This window comes from Xiphophorus maculatus, chromosome 1 (genome assembly GCF_002775205.1).
Source record: "Xiphophorus maculatus strain JP 163 A chromosome 1, X_maculatus-5.0-male, whole genome shotgun sequence".
In the NCBI taxonomy this organism is placed as follows: domain Eukaryota; kingdom Metazoa; phylum Chordata; class Actinopteri; order Cyprinodontiformes; family Poeciliidae; genus Xiphophorus; species Xiphophorus maculatus.
In genome coordinates this window covers 18,628,684-18,648,625 of record NC_036443.1, presented here as the reverse complement: position 1 = coordinate 18,648,625, position 19,942 = coordinate 18,628,684, and positions in this window count along the sequence as shown.

Sequence of the window (19,942 nt, the reverse complement as noted above, 5' to 3'; positions counted from 1 at the left end):
ATGGCAGGGCAAGGGGAAACTACATCACATTATGAGGTAGAGTGTGTGCCTGTGATAAATCGGCTGAAGAACCCTTTTTAGACATCTGTTAATGATTTTCCCAAAGTGTACTGGGGACAGAGAGGGGTAAGTTTCACTGTAACAACAGAAGCTGCATTGTGCTTCGCCTAAATTAAGTTCATTATATTTTTTTTTTGTAAGGCAGGAGGACTTCTGGCTCTTGGAGATGTGTGTATGGTTACCATCATGCAGAGTGAAATGTCAGGGCACTGGGTCACCATGTGAGCTAGTGTTCATGACATTTTGCCTTTGCTTTGTGAACACACAATTTGGAAGGGAGAAAATACAATTTTTACCAGTTATTCCTCGTGGAAGAAAAATAGCACTCAAAATAATGTCTGCCCAGCAACAGCTGTCTAACAGATACAAGTCAAAGTATCCAGAGAGGATATGACATTTGAACTTTAAATCTGTCCTGCAGACACCACACTTATTGGTTGGACCTTGAAAAATCGAGAGTCTGATCTATATATCAAGTTTGATTTTAGTTTTAAAAGGATTTATTATCATTTTTAGAAATAAGATATAAGATATGCAATATTTACAGATAAACATACAGACAGAGACAGTTAAACACTAAGTTACACACCTAAAATGAAAGCTTAGATTTAGTTTTGATGTGAATGCAATGGATTGTCAAAGTCCTGAGAGCAAAAGTGAGGAGTTGTGTGTCCAACAGTCAGTCAAAACAGCAAGATACTTCACAGACGCAATAGCATTAACATCTTAGGATCACTAAGATTTTTGATTTGCATAAGGCCAGATTTTTGTATTTGCAACTGCGACAGTTTGCACCAAATGTTCACCAACAAATTATTACCGTAATTATACAGACAAAAAAGATGACGTAGGTTTTACTGACTATTTTAAGGAAAATGCTCTCTAAAATGTTTTTGATGTACTGAATCAATCAACAGGTTGGGTAATAAATCACTTAGTTTCATTTTACCCTGTGCACCTGTTGGAGAAACATTTCAGCAGCATAAGAGTTAAAACAAAACCCTGTACAGGCTGCCAAAGATTTACATAGATTAAGAAGCAAAATGAACTTCAGAGATTTTTGTTTGTTTGCTTGTTTTGTTTTCCACAGGCACTTGTTAAGTGCTGCAAGGACATTTTCACTTTTACATATAAAGAAAAGATAAATAAAGCTATTTTATCCCTAACTTGGAGAAAAGGCTATAAATGGCATTCCAGGGACATCCACCACTTTCCCTGACATATAATCCAGAGTGTAGGAGAAAGAGAAAGCATGAATGGCAGATTTATTGAAAGAGAGGGTTTGGAGGTGAAAGAAGGTTGCAAAAGAGGCAGGAGGGAACATAAGGCTGTGGAGAGCAATGGTATGGAGCAGAATGAGAATTTGGGTCCTGATAGCTTGAAGTGCATCACTAATCTCACCTTTCTCTCAACCCATACAAACTCACTCCTTCATTCTAATTTGCATTCAAAAAAACTTTTTCACTTGAAATCTTAAGACCCCATTCAGAGAAATGGTTTAGCCATTTTCTGAAACATTACAGAAAAAAACTTTCATAAAAGAGAAATAATTTCCTTATGCTTTTATTCCCAGCATATCTAAATCTACAGTTTGCTCCTAAACATTGAAGTCTGAGCTGCGAAGATCAGGTCTAGTAACTATAAGATGTTTGATCTGATAAGCCACACTCATATAATCAGCTAAAATAATCCAAATAAAAATGCTCAAGCACTCTATGTATTTTACCTGAGTGTGTTTTGTATTAGTGTGAAACTCTATTGGCATGTGGTTAAATCTGTGCGGGATTAACATGCTTCAACATTGTTGAACACATGCTGCTGCTGTGTTTTCCTTGACTTTGAACTTCCTAGAAAAAGAAACTTTTCTGTCTGTATAACACCGAGTAAGGTAAAGGGTTGTTTCTGTGTTGATGGTTAAGTGCTTAGCTTTGCAATTTTTTTATCCTTGTGTGGTAAAACCGAATACACTGGGATTATTGTGGAATATAACCAATGTCGCAGTTGGGTTCATTTTGGGGTTAAGATGATCTTTAGTCTACAGCAGGGTAAGGCTTTTTCTGGTTCTCAAGGTCTGCACCCGTACGTGTTTTATATGGATTCCTACTTGAAAACATCAGATTTAAAGGGAGGATTGTTTAGCAAACATAGTCAAGGCCTGAGAAGAAAAAAGACCCAACCCTTTAAATCAGGCGTATTGGAACACATACTGTACTTGTCAGGCACCCGCTGTTGGGAACTGGACTTGACCATCTCTGACCTACACTCAGGTTCAGAAATGTAATTTCTTACCTGGTTTTCAAATTTCAGATACCTGGTTTTAGCAAATAAAAATCCAAAAACTCTGACATGCATTCGTATATAGCCCCATTTTCTTTGATACCCCACAATACATGTGTAAAATACAGCTGGTCTGTAATTGCCTTAGAGGTTCTTTAGAAAATATTAGTGTTCAAATCGCACAATGGAGACCAAGAAGCACATCAGAAAAGGGTCTGTCATGAAGATGTGAGGAAGTGTAAGCAAAGAGAGGTTAACAAAGAAATATCCAAGCTTTGTACTGAGAGCATGATTTGTTAACGAAAAATAAGATCCCCACACAACTGCAAACCTGTTGTGTGGTTTCAAGACATAACTGTTCACCTTAAATACTGGGCAAAAAAGGGTCCAGGAGATTTGTTCTGAACTTGGAAAAAATGCTTTTCTGAAAGAGAAGCAAGACAATAGGCTTGGTGAAAGAAAGCAATAAGAAATCCCATTTGCAATTTGCAACAATCCAAGTAAGAAATCCAGGAAATATGGTGGAGAGTTCTCTAGTCAGAATCGAAACGTACTTCATCTATGTGTTAGAATGGTTGAGTCGAATCTAGATCTAAGTCCAGCATGCAAGACTTGGAAATGGCTGCCCACAAATATTCAATTATCAGTGAAATATATTTTAATATTAAGCATCCTTTTTGTTCTACAGTGACTTCATTCTTCACAAAAAAAAGAAAATACTGTAAAACAGTAAAAGACTTTAAAAACTCTACTTTGTTTTCTTTTTGCATACTGACTGCCCTCAGGAAGAGATGTGGTTTAACATGGATGGAAATTCTATTTGTGTGTGTGTGTGTGTGTGTGTGTGTGTGCTGAATAGTGTAATGATTATGAGATTAGCATGGTTGAACAAGCACAGAGAAAAGCTACAACTTTTGAGAAGCCAAGTCAGGAAATGCTCCACAATGATGCAAATAATTTACCCTTTAATCTACTGTTCAGCTTCATGCTAACATGTTAATGCCCTCCGTCTGTGTTAGAGTTTATACTGTTTGAGCTGTGACTTACAGCATGCTGCTGTTTGTTTGGAGGTTCAAAACCACAGAAAATATCCCCAGATTGCAGCAGCTATGTAGGACTTTTGATTGCAATCTGAATTTAAACCTGAAACGCTTGTATGCTTCTTGTCCGACGTAAACAGAATCTCTTTAGCTAGAACCGCATTATCTCTAGAAACAATGACATCATTTTAAAAGAGCCACATTTGAGTCTTTTTTTGTCATGCTTTTTCATGCTTTCTCTCACAGCCCATCTGTAATGAGACCTCTTTGTGGGAGAGTTTAACATAGCTATGGTTGGAGGCACCAGCCAGCGTGGCCTCAACTGGGTTTCCTGATTTTCTTTTATACCTAATTGCTCACCGCATATGTGACAAATGATGCCAGATGCCACAATGAAGAGAAATCCAGCGCTCTGAGATTTATGAGCTGCAGTTTGCCTTATTTATAGAAGGCTTTTTACTAGACCTGGCCCCAGGGAGTTAAGAGTGACTGGACCAAGTTGCAAATTAGACTGTGGCACGTGTGATCCATTAAATACACTAGGTAGTGATGGGAAGGACAGCGCTCTTCAAAGATTCAACTCGTTTGGCTTGGATCTCTTAGAAGAACCGGTCCTCATGGGTCTCTGATGATTTTGCATTAAGTCTCAATTAGAGCCTTTAATTCTACCTTAATTTAACAATTATATACGGTTTTGTGGTAATCATAAAAAAGGTTTACTGTTTAACAGTTTATTTAGACGTTTAAAACTCAAAATATGCTAACGTTTAAATCCGGCTTCCTATGTTTATGTCATTCCACATGATTGGGGCGTACCGCAAACTTTATTTTGATCTGCACATTAAAATAAAGTCCCACCCTTGCCTACATGGATCGCCAACAGCAATATTATTAGTCTATGTTATTCTTAAAACAGTTTTTTAGATCAGTCTCCACCTTACCTATAAAAAGGTATCAGCTAGAGCAGTCCCAGTTTTGAAAGTGAAAGAGAAATAAACATTTTTGAAAATATTACTTTTGTAGGATACATTTTTTTTGTTTGCTTGTTAACTAAAACCCTAACTAACTAAAAGCCTCTCAGAATAGGATGCATTCGAGAGTGAATTTACACTATCTAGAAGAATTGAAATCAAAAACATTTTTAATTTTAGCACACACTCTGCCACCTTTAAATCAGACACAATATCCAAGCTGTCACTCAGTTCGTCAAACATCCTTTTGTGTGCGTAGGATGGCTCATGCAGCAACAAATAAAAGTGTTTTCGCGATATTGAGAATAAATAATTCTGTGTTTTCCTCAACCTCTTTTAGCTATTTGCATGCTCGTATATACATACATGCACTCACATAGCACACACGGGCAAAGCTGAGGCTGAAGGAAATGACACACGAGAACGCCAACTTTAGGGCGTAGCTTAGGTAGAGGCTAACAAAGGGAATAAGAAACTGCTGTTTATTGCCATTCTGTTCTGCTTGCTCATAAAGGTAGCTTGAGAATTTATCTAACTGTATTTTGGTATTTGTTGTTGTAATAAGTGGAATTCATGAATCCAACTCACTAACTCTTCTTCAGTCTCATACATCAAGAACTTAGCATGGAGAAGGATAATTCTCCACAACGACCAGATTTATTGTGTTTTCACTTTCTTGTCACACTTAAATGTTTCTGATCATCAGAAACAACAGCAGCCATTCAAATGTTTCAAAAACCATTTGAACAGTCTTCAAATGTTTTTTTTTCTGTTTATGAAGGGATTCAGGTCTTATTAAGGACACTGAATGAGACACAAAGAAGTTGCAAACAAAAATGAAATGAGTAACACTGATATAAGAGAAATAAATGTAAATGACTAGAATCCAAGAATAAGCTAAGAAAAATAAATATTAAGTGATGAACAGACAAAATCAAAACACTCAAGAATTATGACAAGTACAGTTTTATGTAGCAGAGCAGAATATTGACGGTAAGATAAAAAAAAAAAACAAGCAAAAAAATGGTGTCATGCAAAAGTAATAATATGTAAAGATGTAGAGTAAGATTTGTTTTTAGCTTCCCATGAAATCTTATCTAGGACTCCACAAACTAAAGCTGCTCTACACTCTGACTAATGCAGATAAAGTACAGACTATTTTTAAAATACTCCACGAAACATTTTCCTAAAATGAAAAAAAAAGCATTTTTGTTAAAACTTTAGATAAAGAATCATTAGTAAATCATACTAGCTTCTCGGGATTTATTGTAATACCTAGTTTCTATTTAATTCGTGATAATACTGTCAAATGGTAACATTCTGTTTGATGCTGCTGTTTTCTGCCTTTTTTTGCCCTTTCTCTGTTCACTCAGGTATTCAGGCCAGAGGTTATTGGCATTCATCGCATTCAACTGCTGCCCAGATGAGTCCTGTAATACTATGTCCGCTCTGCTCAACTCACAGGAAATTAACCCAAGTTTAAACTCAAAAGCTCTGTTGACTGAGCTCAACTCCAGGTTAAATAACTGTGGAGACAGATATGCGATGAGATATTCATGCTGATGCCTTATTTGACAAAAAAAAAAAAAAAAAAACACATTAAAAATATTGGCAGTCAAAACTGTCTGCATGTAAAAGAGATTGATAAAATGTATGAATATTGAAAGCATCATCTAACAAATGCTTGCATGTGTGTTTCTGGGGCAAATAACCCAGAACATTTTGTCAATTGAGCCAAACTAATAAAAGCCTTCATCACAGCACTTTTGCAAAATAAAAGGTCCTTCTTGGCAAGCATTTCCTGCCAAAAGCTCCTGTTTTCTTCAGTCATTTTCACCCCAAAGAGATGTTTATAAATCACAAACTCAACACACGTTCAGAAAAACAGTGATATACAGAGTTGATACAATAGACCTCCCTTAAGTTCTGAAGTAAATCTTTTCATGCATGCGTGTTAACAGCTGCAGTGAAAATCGTTTTAATAAAAGCAGTTGTTTGAATGTTTTTGGTTTATCAATCTAAACTTACTGAAAGGTTACAGAACATAGCAAGGGTCTGTTTTTTTAATCAGGGTTGCCAGCAACAAAAATCTAATGATAGTGGAAGGGAGAAGAAGAAAACCAGCACAGAAAAATGAGGTTGTGGTTAGGACCCTTAGGTGAATAGAGTGCTATAGACTTTATTTCCAAGATGCAACTTTCCATCTAAGGTCTTCATAGACCACAAACCTGCATTAAGCAGTTCAGAGAATCCTGAAGCATAAAAATATCCTATCAAGTCTCTCTTCCCCTGCAAAGAAATATTACAGGAGCTTCAGCGACCACAGGCAGGATGCAATGTTAGCCGACAATTCCTTTCGAAAGTATTCATACCCATTCATTCTTTCACATTTTATCCTGTTGCAGTCAAAAAAAATCCAGTTGGTAGACCAACACAAAGAAGTGCAAATTATGGAACAGGGGGAACCTGATGGATGGTTTACAAAATGTTTCACCAACAACTTAAAAATGCTCCTGAGTCAATGCTGTATAGAAACACCATTTGTTGCTTTTGTAGTTTTCTGCCACACAAAATATTTTGAATGTGTTTGTTGTGTCCTCTACAAAGAAAGCCATACTGGTGTAATGTATTGGGTGGTTGCTAGGTGTTTCTTATGCTTTTCCTTTTTTTGATGATGCGTGAACAATGCTCTATTTGATGCTCATAGGATATTGTTTATTGCCTGACCCTGCATCAAACATGATGCTGTGGTTCTTGGTCATCATGATGCTGTTTGTTTCTTAATGTTTTCCAGAAAACACCAGAACAGCTGAGTTTACAATGCCTAAAAAGTACTCCCTCTACCTACCGGAATGTTTTGATTGCTTTTAGAAATAACAACAACAAATGGCAATTTGTTTGACATTTCATGACAAAGCGAAAACTGATTTCTACAAAATAAGGACAATTTAATAAAAACATATAAAGTAAGTGATTGCATAAATATTCACTATCTCCAAGTCAGTATTTTACAGATGAACTATTGCTACAAGTCAATGACTCGATGCAATTAAATAAAATTAAACAGAAACTTTTAAATCTATTTTGGATAATTAATTGAGTATACCGAATGCAATGTATGTCATTTGTGAAGTGACTTGACTTCTGAAGGCAAATAATTGCCTTTTATTTAATTTTTTTCTTTTCAGACAGGTGGGGGTGTAAATACAAACCATTTCCACACTTATATTATTATTGAGGCTATTATTGTTAAAAATAATAATTGAAGCCATCTTTTATTTTCCTTTCATTTCACATCCATGCACTATCTTTGCCTGTTACCTAAGTTTAAAGGTTATAAATATGAAAGGTTATGTCACATAACAAGAATTCATGTATAAGAAAATGTGAGCTAATGCTCTTGGACTCCAATTTCACTCTAAGTTACTTGTATAAGGCCATGTGATGGATATTGACATGACCAGCGGTTACCTTCCTTCTAGTCAAAGATACCTGGAATGGTCTCAGATAGTCACATGAGCTTCAAGCGGGCAAAGGGAAATAGAAAACGTTATTAAATCATTTTAATTTGTAGCAGTTGCTTTCCCTTTAGTTGGTATTGACTTTGGATAGACGGGAAAATCTCCCACAGAATTTAGGACTGTTTATGATACTAGAAAAACAGATGATTCACATTACAAATCTATTATGCAAATCTTGCACATGAGCTTTGTCAAAACACTAAAAAGGTCAAGATGACAGCTCTCAACAGGCTTCTTTTTTACTACATAACAGCATCTGAAATAACATCTCTGACAGGAACAAGTCCAAACTCTTTAAGATCCCGTTCCCATCATCCATTCGAGAAGAGACCTTTGACAGAGAAACTACAAGTCAAACTGCTGGGCCTCAGTCAGTTTGACCTTCAAATCTGAATTTTGGAGCATTGTAAGCCAAAGTAACATGTATGAAACTTCCTCATTAGTGGGGTGGATAGCTGGATCTACTCATACAAGCATAAAAAAACTAGGACGGATCCAATACGAACACATAATTGGGAATGATGTAAAACACACAGGAGTTTTGCAAGTCAGCTGGAAAATGGGAAAAAAAAGGTTCATGTAGAGGGGATGAACACACTGAGTCCAACATACATGTGTTTGGTTATACTTTTGAGTTGGTCAGACTTGTTAGAAAGAATTGAAGATATTTGAAGGGATTTGTTGATTATTTTTTGAATAATGTGCAGGAAAAACAATGACAGGCAACAATAAAATGGTTAAGGATCATACATTTTTATCATTCAGCCACAAAAAGCGAATTAAATGTATTTTCTTCAGATGATATTTCCTCCATATGTCAGATGTTGCTTGCACTGAGTTGCAAGAACAGAATATGAGGTATAGGCATTATCTAAGAGACAGAAAATAACCAGCAAACTTGCGATACACTCAGTGAACCATTGCGAAGCTCTGATCTGATCAGCTCTCTGGAAGAACAGAACAACTAATCACAAACAAACACACACAGGGTGTAAAGTCACTGTGCTTTCTTAAAAATATCTGACTAATTACAACGAAATAATCTGAGGTGGAAAACAGAGGCGAGTAAGAGCTTACATTATCACATTGTAGTGTTTTTAGGTCACCCACCTTCTAAAAGTGATGCATTTTATGAACACATCTCTTCTCAGGAGCGGTGTTGTGTGAAACCGCCTGATTTCTTTGTATAACCAGGAAAATCAGGCTGGATTTTTAAATAGTTTTATAGACTTGATCTCCTTCACAATAAATTTAGGTACAGAGTTAAAACCTGACGGCAGCGAGAGCCTGCAGTGGGTCAGTCAAAAGTTAAACTCATGCAGACTCTGCAGGTCCCATGATTACATTTTGTGGCATTTGGAAACTTTTGCCATCTGCTTTTATGGTGAACTTGTACAGCCAGACCTGGGAATGTTGGTGATTGTTTTGAATTGGTCTCCACTTGCAGATTTTTTTCTATATGTAACAATATCTGATTAAAGTTTTTTTTTTTTTTTTTGGTTTGTTTTAATGCTTTTGAGACCTCTAGTATTTTTTGGAATGAAAATAAAACCAATGGAGATTGGTTTATTTTCCTGACATTTCTTTCCACAAAAAGATTACAAATCAATCATAATGAAGCCATCTGACAATCTGTTGAAAATTTAAAAGTTGTTTTTCATCTTTTACTGACTGATTCTTAGCTGTGGTTTTGGGGGTGATTCCATCTGAACAGCTACTAATGTTACACCAAGTGAGTTAAGCTGAAACTCCATAGCTTCTTTGCTCTTCTGCGAGAAATAAATGACTGCATTGTGATGGGGTGCTGAAGCAAGAAAGGGAGGGGAATCGACTGGAATATGTGGAAACAAACAAACTGAAATTCTATATGTAAAAACAGTGCTGGGATAGAAAGCACTTCAGGACTCAATATTTACACTTTACAGATGGATAAATAATAGTAAAAAAAAAAAAAAAAGGAAAACGAAAAGGAGATTTATTATTCTGAGTTTATGGCCTCATTAAGAGTTGACACTATTCAAACATCCCAGTGTGAATATGGTGAACATACAAAAGCCAGCCGACAAAAGGACAGCACATGTAGTATCTCCACAACTTTTTAAGACAGAGTGGCTGATTTCTGTTGTTTTTAACCCCGAACTGCAAGAAAGAGAACCGACAAATCGCAAAGCAGCTTCCACCACCAAAAAGGAAAGGAGAACAGGAAGTGGGGCCAATTTATTTGATTGATTTATTTTAGTGAGACCATTTTAAGTGATGGACCAACGCTAGTCCTTATTCCACACTGTTCCCACTCCAACACCCCACTCAAACCACAGTAAGAATCCCAAACCCACTGACCCTGAGTGAGAGGAGCCTTGTTTAAATAACAGTAATCCTTCCTCATCATCTCTGTTTTGCAGTTGGAGAGATTTCAGAAGGAGCGAGGGGGATAAAAAAAAAAAGGTAAAGATCATGTCTGACACACATGGAGAAAGTTATGACGACTCCCATTCCTATGCAGTGCTAACACGAGACACACCAGACGGGTGCCGTGGTCCCTCTGTGAAAACACACAATCTATACAGCTCATAGCAGTGTGAGCTGTAGAAAACGCCTGACTGAGAAGCAATAATATTTGACCACACGATATGCAAACACTCAACAATTTGACTCACCGGTTTATTCTTTAGGGACAGAGAATAATAAATACATTCAAATTTGTTACATTTAATCTCAGGAGAAAAAAGATATACATATCTTTATTGAATTATAGATTCAATTTCCAGAACAAAGAACTGATGTTTAGTTGTGGAATGTCAAAAATGATTCAGAAGTCGTCCATCCATATTTTTTATTTTTATTTTTTTACATTTGACCAATTCTTACTGGACTGCTTGGCGGTCGGTAGTCAATAACCGAGAGGCAGGGTACATTCTGTACCCACCACAGGGCAACACAACCATGAACAGTCGTAATTGAGGGTAGTTAATCTAACAAGCACGTTTTTGGACAGAGGCAGGGAGCCAGAGAACCCAAATGAACCAATGCACTCAGGGTTAGGTTATAAAATGTTATGTTATGCTATGAAAACCTCAAAAAATGTTGTTCAATCTATCATCTGAATACAAATTATGGCATAACTGCAATGGAAGCATTAGCCAAGCCCAGAAGACAAAATAAACAAGCAAAAACAAACGTGTACCCACACTGGTATAGCTGCAAAATTTAATATGCTATATTTTTGCTCATAAAACAATCAAGCGACACAAGGTAAAGCAAAGTTTTGGTATTAAAAACACAAAATAAAGAAAAAAAACACACAAAATACACAATAAAAGGACAACACGTCACATAAAAAGAAAGAAAAATGTTAAAGCTCAAGTCGATTTGCAGCAAACAATAATGCTTAGCAACAGTTTCTGCAGAGGTTTCTGTGAGTCTTAGGTTTTCAAGGAGTTAGTTCCAGAGCTGAAGAACTTAGAAACTAAAAGCTTCTTCCGCTTGTTCAGCTCTGTATCAGGGAACACTGAGTGTTTCCAGACGACCCGAGGGGTCTGCATGGTTCATAAATGACCAGCAACTGCAAACTTTATAAGACATGACGATCCACCACCTAAAGCAACAGGATGAGGAAGGAGAGGATTAAGAACATATGAAGCCAAGAGGTCCTTGGTATGTCTGGAGGAGCTGCAGAGATCCACAACTCGAGTGTGAGAATATGTCACAAAGAGAGAAGCACTCTACAAGTATGCTGTTTGTGGGAGAGAGGCAAAAAGAAAACCATAAGAAACCTTATTAGCAGTGTGCAAACAAGATTTCTCAAGCGGAGTTGGTCGTTACATTGAAGCATGATGGTGGCAGCATCATACTGTGGGAATGTTTTTGCTAAGGGACAGGGGAACTGCCCAGAGTTAATTGGAAGATGGATTAGGCAAAGTACAGTAGAATTCTTGATCAAAAACCTGCAAAAGGTTTCTACAGGTTTCCAGTAGAACCATCACCGCCAGAGCTGCATTGAAGCACAATGTATTCATGCATGATTCCCTCCATCAAATTTATCTCACGTTGGGGCATTTCGCAAAGTAGACAGGGAAAACATTTTTTTCTCTAGATGTGCATAGCCAAGAGAGACATAAAATTGTAACATAAAATTACATTAAATTAAGTTAAAGTTCATGGTTGCAATTGAACAAAATGAGAGAAAGGTCAAGGAGTTCATAAAGTTTTGAAATACACTAGATTCACGCTGTGAAAAAGAAAAAGACAGATTGTGAGGCTATTACAGACTTAAACTTAAATGACTTCAAACTTTAAATGAGAATTTGTGGGCTGCATTTTTTTTTTTTTAAGAATAATATATTCAGTACTTTTTTTATGTTTTTCACTTGCAAATCACATATATGTACATACTGTGGAAAAGTTGTAGAAAACTACTAAATGAAAGTTCATCATTATTTTTTATTTACAAAATAGTCAATACTATCAGCAAACACCTCCTAAGGCTCATTAGGCTTAAATGCTTCAACATCTGTGTTTTGCTAAGCCAACATGTTAATGACCGTAAGTTCACATGATGTCTCTGTCACTCATCTGAATTTATTGTAATGTTGCTGAAGGGAGAACCTTATACAGTGTATCCCTTGTGTTGCTGCTGATGTGAAGTGTTTTCCTTCTGGCAACTCTGGTTGAGAGCTAACCGATGTGTGTATGTTGGGGTGTGCACGCCTGCGCACCCCACACACGTGAATGTGCTAGTGTGTGTGCCATCAGTCAGTGTACAGCTGGGCAAACCAGGAGGATTGCGTCACGCGCAAGGAGCTAAAAGCAGCCCCTGCCAGTAAACTAGTCCTTAATTGCTTTACAACTGAGAACACATTGCAGTGGAAACAAGGGGCTCATTGTGAGTCTGCGTTCATCTCAACACACCTTATATTTTCTGCAGACCACTGACCCCCGCTAGCATTTATAATAAAACACAAAGCCAGCAATTAAAATGTTTGTATGCGCACTCACATGCAGACACCACAGAAACGCCTGCTTGCATCTCCATATGCATTTCTGTTCCTGAACAGTAGAGTTGCATGTTATTGTTTTCAAACAGCAGGGATTACGGTGAATTTGGTTTTGCTTGTTTAGTGATGTGCAAATTTATGCTTCTGTGATTTATCCCGAAAGAAAGCTCTGCATGATGCATGATGTCGTCATTTGAAAACAGCGATAGAAAAAAAATTGTGTGTCGCATGATAGATTCAGGTTCTGGTGGTCTGGCTGTGATGTAAACCAGATGTGGTCTAAATGCAGACTTTCATACCAGCCTGAGGGTAAAAGAACCATGTGTGCATATATATATATATATATATGTATGTATGTATGTATGTATGTATGTATGTATGTATGTATGTATGTATGTATGTATGTATGTATGTATGTATGTATGTATGTATGTATGTATGTATGTATGTATGTATGTATGTATGTATGTATGTATGTATGTATGTATGTATGTATGTATGTATGTATGTATGTATGTATGAGGGCTGGACCTTTTAAAGAAAACATGTAATTGCCATACTCTTTCTGAAAATTGTGATAACTTTCATGATTAACTCATATTTATGTGACGCTTCTTTTTCCTCTCTGACTTATTGCATCTCTGTGTGGTTTTCCAGATGCACCATGGCACACAAAAAGGCACTACAGAGAGTTATTAATGCTGCTCAGGAGATCACTGGCCACCCTCTACCCTCCCTAAAGGACCTCTGCAGCACCTGCTGTTTTAGGAGGGTGCACAGCCTTCTGAGAGACGGCACACACACACACAGACACCCACACACACACACACACACACACAGGACATTGTGTGTTTCAGCTGTTGCCCTCTGGTAAACGTTTCAGGGCGCTTAAAACACACAAATAGGCTGAGGGACAGTTTTTACAACAGGTCCTGTTAAATGCAGATATTTGGCACTATCAGGTGTTTTTTCAGGGACGGTCCTAGCGCAACAAATGTTTGTGAGATAGATGTTTTTCTTAGAATTTATATGCAGAACTTACGTACATTGATGAGTTATTTCACACATTTTTGTTTATAGTCCTGTTGTCCCTTTATTTGTATATAGTATATTTTTAAATGTAATATTTAGTAACATACTAACTCTTATGAGTTTTAGTATCTCAGCCACCAATAGAGCATAAATTATGCTTTTGATTTTGGATGTATCACACTTGAAATATAATAGCACACCAAATATTGCTTCCAAAAAGTCCTTTAAGATTGCAATGTTGCATGCATTCATATTCCGCCCCTTTGATCTTATAATAACAAATGCAAGCAAGCAGGAGTCACTTAATTAGTTAAACACATCCACATTTGAGAAATTAAATCTCAGTATTGTTAGAGAGCATTGATCAACAAACCGCAAGCAGAGCCATAAAACAGATCAGAGATTAAGTTGTAAAGATGTTTGAAGCAAGATGAGGTTATGCAAAAAATAAACAATAATCAAAGCACTGCTAGACTCATTACTATGTCCAGCTGTAAGACACAACCATCCAGCTAAACCAGAAGGAAGGCAATAAACACAGAAACAGCCATCAGGGACCATGGAAACTCTGGGGAACCTGCAGAGATTGACACCTCCTGTAGGAAGAAATGTAGACAGGACAGCCATTAACCATTCACGCCACAAACATTGCATGGAGAAGAAAACATTTGTGAAAGAAAGCCATTAGAAATTCTGTTTATAGCTTGCCACAAGCCATGCAGCAGACACAGCAACAAACGTGGCAAAAGATGCTGTGGTCAGACAAGATTAAAACTGAACATTTTAGCCAATGTGCAAAATGCAAAATGTTATGTGTGGCCCCCATCCATCCCCCTTCCCTCAGCCTAACCAATGAAATGTGGTGGTAGAAGAACTATGCTTTGCTATTTGGCAAAGACAAGAAAACTCGTCAAAGATAATAGGAAAATGGAAGGAGCTCAATACTGGATTAATGAAAGAAAAGCTGTTAGAGTCCACAAAAGACTTGAGAGTTGCTGGGCAGAAGTTTGACTCCAGGCAGAACAATATCCCTAACCAAACACACAGAGCATCAATATTCTGGTTTAGATAAAAGAGTTGTGTGTTATGGCCCATTTAAGTCCAGGCTTAAATCCAATGAGGAAGTTCTAGAAGTCCAGGAAATCAATCTTTGAAGATGTTACACATCAGACTGACTGACTTGAGCTGTTTTGCAAACACAAATGAAAAAATATTTTGCTTTCTAGATGTATTAAAGCTGCTAAAGAGGTAACCCAAATAAATGCAGCTAAAGGTGATTCAGCAAAGAACTGACTGAGGGAACCTGGATACAAACACAATTTATTTTCAACTTTGTGTTGGCCTATTACCTAATAAACCTATGAAATACATTGGCATTTATGGTTATGACATGACATAATTAGTTTAAAGAACAGGTTGTGAGAGTCATTTTTCCAAGAAAAAGCCACCTGACAAATACCCCTAAAAGACCTAATGTCATGAAGTAAAAATCCTTCATGACGTAAAAATGATCTTAATTTAATAAAGTATTTCTGCTTGATTGAGAACACTGCATTCATCTGATGAACATTTTTACAGTACAGATGTTTTTGTGCACAATGCTTGCTGTGTTTGCAGCAGTCTAGATGCCATTCCCTCCCAAACTGATGTTTCCTCTTCCAGTGAAACTGCAGGCAACTCTGATGAAGAGAAAGAAAAGAGTCATTCAAGCAGTCAGATGTTTCCATCTGATGAAAACAGGCAAGGATGAAATGAATAAATTGGCATTGCAAGAGTCTGCTCAGTGGATCTGCAGCTCGTATTTTGAGTCAGTGCTCTGATCTCGTTGCTCTCAGCTGCAACGTGCCAACTAAATCTTTCTTATTAAACTGGACATTAAGATGGCTATTTCCTCTTCTGAGCTTTCAGTGAAGAAGAATTAATACAGTACGTACAAATGACCAACCAACTGTTAATTATAACCTGATACAGCAGGCCTGATGAAGAGCTTTCTGTATTTATCTTGTGCGTCGCTTTGCTTTATTTGCAAGCCAAAATACTTGGCCACAGGTACAGTGTTTGAAGAAAAATAATCCCTTGATTTTGTATGTTAATTTGAAATTAAGAATTTGAGGGCTTGATTGCACAAAGCAATATTGATTGGGCTCCTATGAGTTATAGTTATGTTTACATTGTAATTTTCTGGTGCACAACATTAGTTTATACTGGAAGCAAGAGCAGCGGACCTCCCGACATCATTATGTTGAAGCTTACACAGGATCAACTTTGCCAGTTAGCATAAATATTAGTATTCAAATCTCACCACGTCATAAATAACAAGTATAGAAATGTTACAATATATCACAAGGCGCTTGTCAAACAAGCCAAAGGAGAAAAAAAAGAAGCTTCATCTGCTACCAGAGATTCATTGAAAATGAAAAATGACCTGGACTTTGAACTGCAGATCGTTCTACTTTATTATTGTTTTTTCTATAATTATCAGTGAATGACCTTAATTATAAATGATCTATTTTTAACCAATGCAAAATGTTAGTTTGATTTCTTGGGAGGATGATGGCTTTTCATACAGCAATTAAGCTGTTCTGACATTGAGCATGCTGCAGCAATAGGTTATTAATGAAAATGTAATGGAAAAATCTGAAAAAAAAATCACTTTGACACAACATGTCTCTGAATTGTTTTATAAATGGGTGCCATGCAATAGGTTGTTGAAGTAGTGAGACATTACAGTGGGACCTGTGGCAGTGGTTCCCAAACCTGGTCCTCAAGTCCCTGTGCTCTGCATGTTAGATGTGTCTCTGTTCCAGCACATCTGATTCAAATGATTGTATGACTTCTTCTGCAGTCACCAAATGTTAATCACCTATTAGGTTAAGTCAGGATGTTGGAAGCACCTAAAACATGCAGAACAAATGTACTTGAGGACCAGGTTTGGGAACAATTGACCTTTAGCTTTCTGGTAGTAAAAGATGAGCACATGCGCTAACAACCGGCTTATTCATCATTTATTGATGACATTTCAAAGTTTGTAATCCAATTTCATTTCACACTGACAAGATTGTTCATCTGATTCTTACTAACTTCTAACAGAGGTGTTGTTGCTCTTTTCCAAGAACAGATGGCCTCTTCTTGTTTGAAGACCTTCCCTGGCAGTAAATATCAGTACATACCTAAGAAGAACAAGAGTGGTGACACAGAGGGGGAATAAGTGTGTGTCTTTGCGAACATTGTGAAATGTCGTTCCATTCCCACACCTGCCTCTTTATGACTTCATATCCTCAAGGTCCTATTGTGGAAACAGAAACAGTTTCCATCACAGGAAGACCTGTTTGACCCCTGTGAAAACAGTGAAAATGTCCCCTGTATTTGACCCCAAATGATTGCAATCATTTGGGGTTGGAATGCCACTGTTGAAAAGTCGCACTGTAAGGTACTGACTAAGGCTACGCTGTCTAGGCGATTTGTTTGTGCTCTTCAGTCTGAACTGCAAACAACACAAAATGTGCAGTGGAGGACAAGTAACATCATACGTAGTGAGCATGCTCAGTGGAAATAAACATGGATGATAATGGTAGAGCACATATTGTGATTTTAAAGCTGTTGTCTAACTGGAGCCAGCAAATTAGCAACTTTATCCTCATGATCGTCTACTATGGTTGTTTTTCTTCCTGTTTCCACATTTCAGGATGCAGAATAATGCACACACTCACACGTAGAGAGAGTTTAGAGAGACTGAATAACTTATTGGTCATGTTTTTGGACTGTATGAGGAGATTGGAGGACCCACAGAGTAGCCACACATGTATGAGGAAAACAAGCAAACTCCATCCAGAACCCCAGGTCAGGATTCAAATCCAAGACCTTCTTGCTGCAAGGTGACAGAGTTACCAACTGTACCACTGCAGATATGTTTTGGTTAATTGTCATGTTGCAGGTTCTAGTACTACTTCAGCTTACTTCTTTTCTTTTTTTATATACAGATCTTATATTTTCTTCAAGCTCCCTCAGTTATATTATCGAATTTATAGTGAATTTTATGATGTTAGGTTGTCCAGCTCCTGCTGCAGCAAAGCATCCTCAAACCATGGCACCTTTGGCTCCATATTTCACAGCTGGTATTAAGTTCTGTTTCTGGGTTGTTGTATTTGATTCATACCAAACATGTCCTCTATTCTAATGTGCAAATAATGCACTCTTATTTTCATTTACCCAAAGAAATTTGTTCTTGAATGTAGTCTGCCCATAGGTGTAGCAATGGCAGTGGAGGAAGTGAACAAAGCCTCTGAGTCCATGTTGCCACAATTTCAAATATTGAACTGACATGAACAGCCGCCTCTTTCGGCCTGGCACTTCTCTCTTTGCAGTGGAAGATGGAAAGTTCCGGTAAGCTTCATGTTGTCAAACTGGAGCATTACATACATCACTGGCAAACCTTTGCGATTGGGCAAAATTTAAACAGAGTCCACACCTCCAGGAAATAATTGTTTCTCAATAGCTGAGAGAAACGATTGTACAAAGCAAAAAGCGTAGGACAAGAGGTTGGTTTTTAACTGCTCAACCCGTCTCCAGATTCATAAGCTTCTCTCTAAATGCCTGAGCTCATTCAGTCTCACTTCAGCAGTCAGAAGCACAGCACTGTAAATGTCTGAGCTTTAGACAGGACAAACCTCCTCCTTAGTGCTGAATAATGTTATAAACATATTCACCTGATATATAACTATGCGTCATTTCAGCCAGTTTAAATATAATACATGTTCTGTGAAGTTCTCACATTATAATTGGGAGTGCATGGTAGTGGGGGTGGAGGATAGTAATTGATTTCTTACAAGAAAACATTTTTTTTTTACATCTTAAAGAAAATCTTAAGTTTCACAAGAATTTATTAATGTTGCAATAACTGATAGCAAATAGTCATATTCCTAAATACATCAACACAAACATTTTTTAGGGTGTCTCATTTTTTACAGAACTGTATTCAGGGCATTGAATGTACTTGAACAGATCACATGATCTGAACAGCGCTGAGTTTTAGGCCACATCCCCTTGGTTACAGAATACCGTTCAGGTTTAGGTCTGAAAACACACACTGCTCAACTATTATTGTGCCATTTCAACTTGTATTAAAAGAACAAAAAGAAAACCAAAAAAAAAAAAACACTGTATAAAGAACAATCACTATCTGTCAAAGGGTTTTGAACTGTTCGAGATGAAAGTCTGATTTCATAGTTAATGTCACATTTTCTTTAGCATTTTTGTTAAAAAAAAGACTGAGAGTGACATTAATTCACAAATATGGCCAAATAGCAAAACAACTTATATTTACTTCACTTTTATTTGTTATGGTTGGGACTGCTCACCTGAATTGAGTTGGACTCCTTATGAAACAAAGTTGCTTTTCGAGTCTGAAAATTGTTTAAACATCTACCAATTGCTGAGTAAATAAACTGGTTTCTCTTTATGTTCTGTACATCTTCTTCACTCAAATGTTATCTATTTGTACAAATCTAATGTTTGCACTGTAAAATAAATATAAAAAAACTGTTGGCAAATGTTGGGAACAGTTCATTTAAAGGCCAGACAAATGAAACTAATTGTGTTGTGTCCTCTTTTGCCAAATTTGACTAATTAAATTTGTTTCTCTTCACTACAGAGCTGTGTACAAATACTGCAGAACAGGATGCCTGTTTCATTGAGAAACACTGTGCTACAAAGAGAATAAAATATCAGAACTTATGACGAATAAAACACAATCTGGGCTTCTGTTGTCACTGTTTAACTGACACTCGAATATGTCCTCCATTTACAAATGATCAAAGCCTCCAGAAAGGTTTAATGTGTCTGTTCTGATATTTAAAATCAGGTTATGTAGAGCAGATGAGGATATTTTAATAAAACTACTCACAGATGTGGCACACAGGATACTCATTAAGTACAGGGATACAAAACAAAAAAGAAAGCAAAACCATTGTTTTAAAAAAAAAAATCCAGATGTATCGTTACCAACTTTGTTTTACTTCTAAGCTTAACAATTTTATATGTTCAGCATT